The sequence below is a fragment of the Echiichthys vipera genome (assembly GCF_963691815.1).
Source record: "Echiichthys vipera genome assembly, chromosome: 11".
NCBI classification, from domain to species: Eukaryota; Metazoa; Chordata; class Actinopteri; order Perciformes; family Trachinidae; genus Echiichthys; species Echiichthys vipera.
Window position 1 is genome coordinate 14,084,343 of NC_139836.1, and position 9,049 is coordinate 14,093,391.

A 9,049-nucleotide genomic window follows, 5' to 3' on the forward strand; every position below is an offset into this window, starting at 1 on the left:
CACTCTCTCAGCAGAGAAAAAGACACCTCTTGCAAATGAGTTAACCCATTGTCATTGTTTTGACACACTTCCCGCACCCTTTTGCAATTCAGTTAACGCAGATGTCATTCAAGCAGTCCAAACTCCACTGCTTTAGCTGTGGTAACCAAACAGGAAATATATGTTCCCATCTCTTAGAAACTTCTTGACTAGTATGAAATCACTGAAGCACCTGTTTGACACTGCTTCACACAACTTTTCAATTTGCAATCAGTCTGCAGGCTTCCTCCATACTCTCCATTTTTAAATCCTGTAGAGGAATTCTTCAGTGCATGGAGATGGAAGGTTTACGATCATCGCCCCTATGACCAGATGCCCTTGATCGATGCAATGACCACTGCTGCCCAAGATATAGATGCAGATGCATGCCAAGGCTGGATCAGGCATGCAAGAAGATTTTTCCCTAGGTGCATCACAAGAGAAATATTGAGTGTGATGTAGATGAGGCCATTTGGCCCATTCGTCAAGAGAGAATTGACTAGAAGAGATTTTTTTCTTTATTGTACAGAATTTTTATTTTTATTTAAATTTTTATTTTACTGTATTTTTTCTTTCATACTATATATGTGGTTTCCGTTGGAATATTTCATTTCTTAGCCACAATCTCAAAAAAAAGAATGAATACTGCATTCAATCAAATTTGAAAAATCATTGTATATGATTCTGGATCTATTTTTTGCAAGAAAGCAAATTGGCACTGATATGTAAGCTGCTGACCAGTAATGCAGCACTGATTCACATTGAGAGCTGAATTTTGTATTTTGATGCCCCTTGTCTAATGACTGATTGGAAGCGCTTATGCACTTGTGTGCAAGTTGTGTTGTTTGAGGGCAAAATTTGCTTTTGGTCCATATTTTAAATGTTTTGGTGGAGGTAGAGCCTTTTGCAGGCAAAATTAGTCATTTTGACCATGGGTGCCACTGTTTAGGCTTTTGCGTTAACAGTTTTGAAAAATGTGGATTTTGAGTCGACTACTGTGTCAAAGCAATAAAAAAAACTGTAAATGAACAGCGGGGTGACTATTCTACTTTCTTCTCCATTTTAATTAAGGGCATCGATATGGTTTTGTTAAAACTATTTCCTGCTTTGTAAATGGATAAAAGGTGATGGTAAACAATTGCGAAATGTGCTCTTAAATCCTGGTGCATAGCCAGATGCATAGCCAAGAGAAACAGTAGGAAATATACTAGAGGAGGCTCTCCTAATATGGAAGTTGTGCTGATGATGACCCTATAAGCAAAACGTTATTTTGGTCACATTTTGCACACAAAATTAATTGATTTATTTTCTAAAAAGTTCCTTCTAGTTTTTCCTATGATATGGGAATAAACTTTAGAAATAATCATATCACTAAAGCATCCTATATATCACATTGCTATGAGCACTAGTTTAATCCAGCAGTCACAGTATAGCCATAGAGGAAGCAGGTTGAAGTTAAAACAGACCAGAAGAGCAATAATGTGCTTTATGTTTCATTTCTTATGATCAGTTTTGGCATTCAAGCACAATTTCAGCAGCATCAACATGAACTCCATGAGAGCTGGGTCAGTATTTTCTGTATGAGCAGTGATCTGGTTCATGCCATTACAGTATATGATAACACAATCATTCTGGAATTTATTTCCTGGCTCAGGAACTGTGGAAGAAACATTTATTTTGATATGTGTGGGCAGGAAATATTCACACATCACTAGGCCACAACCTATAGGAGGCTGGATCTATAACATCAACACTTAGTGTGTGTAGTGTAATAAAATCATCCCACTGTCTGAAAGAGAGGCTTCAAAACCTTTTTTCTATAAACAGCACTGTGGGGCTACATCGAGCTTTCACAATCCGCTGACTAAGATGCTTGCTAGGAATGCGGCACACCTTATTTAATCACTTCTTATATACTGCGACATGACTTTTTCTGCTCTCAGTCTCTGCACTGAAAATGTAGCACTGAAAATCCATATGGAGTAATCCATGATAAATGTCCCTTATATGAAATAAAATAAACACTTTCTTTTTATTAGCTGATTAGTAGCTTTGAGTCTGAATTGTCAGGGCAGTGACTGCAAACATCACTCTATCAAATTGTCTCCAGTGTAATATAACATTTCTGCGTAGTGCTGTGTGTGTCGGTGTGTGTGTGTGTGTGTGTGTGTGTGTGTGTGTGTGTGTGTGTGTGTGTGTGTGTGTGTGTGTGTGTGTGTGTGTGTGTGTGTGTGTGTGTTTATATGCAGGTTTGTGACACAGTGTAGCTTATCTCATGTGTATCGTGCTGCAATGCTATCATCTCTGCACATCTAAATTAAAAAAGTTGGTGTCAAGTGGTGGAAAAGGGCGATAGAGCCTATGGAGAAGGAGAACGTATAGACTGTCTGTCACCATGATGAATGAGTCACAGGGAGAGTCAGAATTCCTTCACTGTTCAGTTTAAAGTCTCAACGGGCCAAACATGATTCAGGTTTAAAGGAACTGTAATCTATATATTATCATGGGATCAATTGTTTCTTTTCTTTCTGTTGGGGGCGGTGCATCATGATTATTAATAAAATGGGTGTTTTTGCTGTATCCATAACTCATTTCTAATGGATGGATGTCGAGAACAGGCATTTGTAGTTAAATAAACACAAGTGTCGCTTTTTCTGAGATACTGGATATCAGCCCAGAGCTCTGGGTTTACAGCAAAACTACCAGACCGTGACATTTGCTGCTTCAAGGGACTTGCAGCAAACAGAGATGCAGCCTGTCGGGATGTGAAGCTGCCCAATCAGCCTATCCACAATCATTAACAGACCCTCAGTACATCATCAGTTTTTTGCAAGTCTGACTTCTGTGTTTTGTCGTCTTTAAGGAATAAAGAGAGAGAGTGAAAAGAAAAACACTGCGATGTCTCATGCTGTTAGACATTCACTTATTCTGATTATTTTGATCTCATTCATAAACATGACAATGCATATATTTTGAATATAAAAAACATTAGCATTAGCATTAGAGCAGTTACTCTGGCTCACTGGATGTGCAGTGCTGGGATAAAGCCTGACATCCTTCCGCTATCTGTTTTACAAGAGCAACATCTGCTTAGCTCCACCCAAGACGATTGTGATTGGTTTAAAGAAATACAAACAAGCCAGAAGATTTTTTTTCCCATATCCCACAATGATAAGCTGTTATAGCCAGTAATTGCTTACATGACCATGTTTCAGGATGTTAAGCATCCAAAACAGGCTTAACCACTATCAGACACTCTTTCGGCCTATTAGCTTTCCATTCTCAAATGTGTTTAAAGGTTATGGCGGTAAAATATCTGGCAATGTGCGGGCTGAAATACCCCTGGGACACTTAAAATTCTGCTTTTCTTCTCCTTTTCTCCTTGTACCATTTTGCCTGTCGGAAAGTTATGATATGTTAGTTTGTAATTCCACACCTCGAACGGCCTGCCCTTGAGAGCGGCAAGCTTTTGAAAAGGTGAGGGGATTTTAAAGGTACGATGAGTGCAGCGAACTACAAGAATCTAGAGCTCTTACTGTGGTTTTGACAGGACTGTTTTAACCAAGAGAAAAATGCTCTACACAAGAGGATCCTCTCAAAAGGCTGAGATTTAGAGGACATACAGAAACATTGTCTCACTTTGGAGAATGGCTAAAATGAATGTGTTACATAAAGAAGTAAAGTAGTTTGAAGAGTAGCAGGGCCAGGAAAAGGTGAGACAAACAAAACCCCAGCCATTTCTTAACAGGAAAGCAGAACACAAGCAAAACTTCTTACTTTTTTTTTTTTTTAGCATTTTGTAATTTTGTAAATAAATGTGATGTTATTCCTCTCATCTAAAGATAACAAAAATTGATTATCTTTCCACTGAGTTATCAGCCAAAACAGCTTTATATTTTCATAAAGGCGTGTAGGCAGCAAGAAACCTGTAGAGGAGAAAATCACACATTGTTGGACAGGGTTCACATCAATCTGCTGAGAAGCCGAGTGGCCAAGTGGATCTATTTCTTTGATAAAAATTAAATGCAGGTTGCACAACTGAATAAATCCCCTTAAACTTACCTCCCCCCGAATAATGCTCCCTCCAGGAGAGCTATTGTTGTTGGAATTTAAATCTAATTGGATTCTTGATGGCAAATCCTCCCTGGCGGGACGGGTGCAGGGAAATGGTTTTCACATACACACACGCAAAATCACACAAGCACAAAAGAAGTGTATTAAACTTGTGGGGCAGGCGTATTGATTGACTTGCACTTATGTCAGTGCTCTTGTCAGATATTACGGGGGAGAGTGACAAATATGCAGCTTAAACTATGCTAAACTATTTTTTTTATCATAAAGATAAATTCAAACTTCTTATTCACAAAGTACTTTTAAAGCTGCAGACACGCTGAAGAACCACCACAATTCAGCATATAATGAGATCAGCACTATGGACAGAGCTAGTGGCTGAAGATGGGACTTCTACCTTCTTGGCTGGTTTTTTAATTGTTTTATTTGTTCGACTTCTTTTCTTGATTTGAATAAGTTCTGTAAAGCAAAATTATAATGGACACTAATTTAACCTCACTGACCTTTGACATGGTTTGCAGTTGTTGCTAGTCAATCCCTCTTAAGTGCCAACAACAAATGATGTTTCGGAGGGGTTCCTCTCAAATCTCAGAGGACCGCGTTTGGCAAATTGGTCTTGTCAAGCCAGAGCTAAATCAATACGTCCTCGGCCCTTGCAACACTACCGTGCCTGCTTTTTTCACCTGTCACGTCAACCTTACACGCTACAGCATGTGGGCCACATCAGATCACATCTACCCATTAAAGCGCAGTGTGCGACGTGTTTTTAAAGATGACAGGGTGATTGATTTCACCGTATGTTCTCCATCATTGGGATCTTGCGCAGCAGGGTGATACGAAATCCCTCCTTCACTCCATCGGCCAATTCATTTCTCACTGTAAACGGATGTGTGTCCTCCCTTGTCTCCTCATCTTTATTCACTGCAGGAGGCCCCGCTGCTGCACTCTGAAGGATTGTCTCTCCTCTATTGTGCCCACATGTCCTCTGTATCTCCTGCAGGAGGCCTGTTAAGGTTTTTGGCGACCTTTGGCTGGGGGTGCTTTTACCATTTAACACTTAGCCTATTGCAACATGACTTTGTATAAAACACACCCATGCTTAATTTAATACACCCAGGAGTTTTCCTGCCTCTGCGTCACTTGGTCTGTTATGACCAATAGCTTATGATGGCTTATAGCAAATGTTAGAAAACTCAGATATTGCTAGATATTGCTGTGTAACAGACTTTATTGATTCAGTTAATGAATGACTCCCCTCTACTTTTCACACAAACCATTGTCCTTCAATTGTTACTATTTGGCAACAGTGGCTACAAGTGTCAAAACACACTTTAAAAAAAACTTTAAAGGCCTTATTTTGTAAAAGAAATAAAAAGAAATGCACGTCTTTTGTATTAAAAAGCAGGTAGAGGTGCTACAGTATATAAATACTGTGAATGTATAAAAAGGCTCAATCCACAGAGAAACACAAAGCCAATATTCAGAAATTGTGCCCTTAGACCAGCTGACAGGACTTATGTACGGTTGTGATGTCACAACTACACTATACATAGTTAGAAAGTGTTGTAACTGTCATTCCCAGGCTGTAATTACGGTGCAGAGACGTCAAGAGAGCGAATGCTGAAGGAAACGCTGACTAATCAGAGCAGACTGGGCTTTTTCAGAGGGATGCTTAAAGAGACAGGAGCCAAAACAGAGCGTGGATTCATGTATACTGTATTTAGACAGAGAGTTTAGAAAAATAATGTGTTTTGAATATTAAAGCATGTAAACAAGTATGGACCTCAAAATGAGCACAATATGAGAGCTCTTGAAAGATCTTTGACCCGTTGGCTTCATTTTTTAAAACGTTTTTCACTATTTTGCATTTATAAGTAGTTTATAAACAGTTAATAAAGATGTTATGACACATTGTAAGTCACCATATTGTAGCGGTGCGCATTTATGTCAATAAATATAACTCCTCCATTATAATATAACACATGATGTAAACACACCTGTGTAGGATTTCTTCATGTGTATTAACAGTTATAAAACACTTTGTAGTTGCACTGCAATAACTTATCATATATGATTACATATATGATATGATTACTGCTATGTTAAAGTGTGCTATCAAACAATGATATACTCTTTAAAATGCTCATCATGAATATAGGTGAACAGTGTAAATGGGTTATGGATTCTTCACAGGAGGATTTAAAATAGCTGTCAAACACACTGTTATACTTTTACAATTACATTACTGTACTGTGATATACTTGTGTTTAAAAACACTGGATATAGTGTCTAAGTGGTTTATATTATTGTTGCCTGAAAACAAATAGACCCAGGATCAGTTTCTGCTTCAGCTGTGCTGGTTTCCTCCCCCAGTCAGGTGGACTGGAAACTCTAAATTGCCCGGAGGTATGAATGAATGTCTGAGCTGTACTAGATGTCTGAAAGCCTGTAATGACTTCCCTGTCTTCCACCCAGTGCATGCTGGGATAGTCAGCCGCCCTCCACGACCCTGAGAAGAAATTAGTAGGCGGAGAATATAAATGACTGAAAAAGGGAACATATTGTATTTCACTTTATTTCCACGGAGAAGTATTGTCCACATGTTGCCACCAATGTATGTTGCATCTGATAGGCTGGACATTGCTTATGTATTTCTGTACATTCAGACACGGTGTATACACATATTTTCAAACACAAAGAGAACACGCTACAGTTCAGTAAATGAACAGGCTTCCTGTCAAGGCCAGAGATACAAGGTTTTATTGATGTCTTCTTACATCTCTGTCCAGTGCTTTCTTTCATTTTGAGGTCATGATTAGAATTGGCAAGGACAGACTGTGGGCAGCTGAGACGACTGTACCGAGATGGCCCTTATTATGCATTCTGCCTTGATATTTGTAAGCCAATTAGCTAGATTAGAAAGCATAATCAATATAGCCACTTTGTGCAACCCTACTACTGTCTTCTCATTCTCATTAGACAAATAACTAGTGCCTGTCACAGTGATGTGGATTCAAACCACAATTTTGGACTCTCATGTCTTCTCTTCTAAAGGCCCGCTATTATGTTCAGACAGTCTATTGTATATCAGCTCAAAATCCTATTCTGAGCTCTACAGCGACAGTTCATCTCCACCAAAAAGTCAGACAGAGGAAAGGATGTCTTTTAAAGCACCAGTCAATGTTTTATAGGTATTTTTCATGGATCAACAGCTCCAGGTCGAAATAGATTTTGTTAGAAACTCAACTGTGTCTCCAACAACCCAAAGGGGTATTGGGTTTTTTTTTTCCCTGAACGGTGATTTAAGCCTTCTGTGCCTTGTAAAATTCACTCAAGCATGTCCTAATAGTTCTAAAGACTATCAATAGGAAATATTGACCTGTTGCAAATGTGAGCAGCAACACAATGGGTCCTGTTCTCTTTTTTGTGTGCATTTTGGCACAGGCGCACTACTATGAGTGCATTGCAAAACTATCCATCTCACCAGCGAGTATTTGCTTGGGTCTTAAAAGCATGCACAGTGGGTTGTTATTAGTTTAAATCAAGTGAAACACTGACAGCAGGGTGAGATCATGTCTGTCTCCGGCTGAATGTATCTGGAGTACCACATGTGCAACAGGCACATATAAATGTTGCAGACAGATAGTTTTGCTGTGCCCAGGTTTTTTCTTATTAAATCTAGTGGTGGACAGTAACACGTTTTCAAGTACTGCACCTAAGTACAATTTTGAGGTAGTTTGATCATTTCCTTCTACTTGTAGGTTACACTCATACTCTCCTACATTTCAGAGAGAAATATCATACTTTTCAGGTACATTTACTTTGCAGATTGAGCTTTCAAAGGTCCAATATTGTAAAAATTAAAAAAGAATAGAAACTGTATGCTTATGTTGAGTAACACTGGATCATTATTTAACCCCCTTCCCAACAAGCTAGAATAAGTGTCTAGTTTCATATGATTACAACATCTTCACTTAAAAAAAACAACCTACAGCCTCTTAAGGACAGTAAACCCGGTTGTGATTGATCGCCGGTGATCCGAGATGCCGCGAGTACAGATGTGGACAACCCGTTTTAGATGTACACATGTGCGAGTCCCAGAACCCCCGTTTTCATTGTAATTTATTCATTTTAGGTCTTAAAAGTCTTTAAATAATCTTAAATTTGAATATATGATGTCTTGCAATGCAAACATGTTATCTGATAAATCAATAGCTCATGACAGACCATGGTACGTTGTCATATCATAGCTACGGGTTGTTGTTTAGTCCAATGAAAAGTGGTGATCAAGTTTGGCAATATGAAAGTAATAGACACATTCCACTTTAAATGTTGACTATAAAATAAGCCTCACTAGGCTGTACATACAGAGACGGTTGCTATGGAACGTAGCTGTTAGCCTACACTCGCAGCTAGCATTTACCAAAGTCACGCAATAACACCGTTAGCAAGACCACAATTACGGCTGGACAGTACAGTGAAAGAATACCCAGGCAGGATTGTCGAGTGTCACAGAGGAGTCTTTATTGTTTTATCTTCAGTAACCTGGCAAGCACTCTCCACATCATGAAGCAAATAAGATTTGAAAGGACAATAAATACTGTATATCAACAATCAATACATATGAAACTATATTCAAGTGTGCAAATATGCAATTTGTAAACTGTGCAAATCCAATAAAGTGCAACTGCTTTACAAAAGTGCCTGTGCAATTATTCAAGTGCATGTATCCTGGTTAAAGTGCATTGTGCAATATTACTCCAACCCAAGCTCAAGCTCCAGGGAACAAAGTCCTCTTCGTTACAAACACAAACAAACTAACCGATGGAGCAGCAGACCAGCAAGTCCAGTGTTCTCTAAGGTGAAAATGCTGTTTTGTCAAAAGAGTCAATAACTCAATTTGTTATGCATTAGTGTGCGTGTACGTCTAAAACAGGGGCTCTCCAGCTATGTGGATATG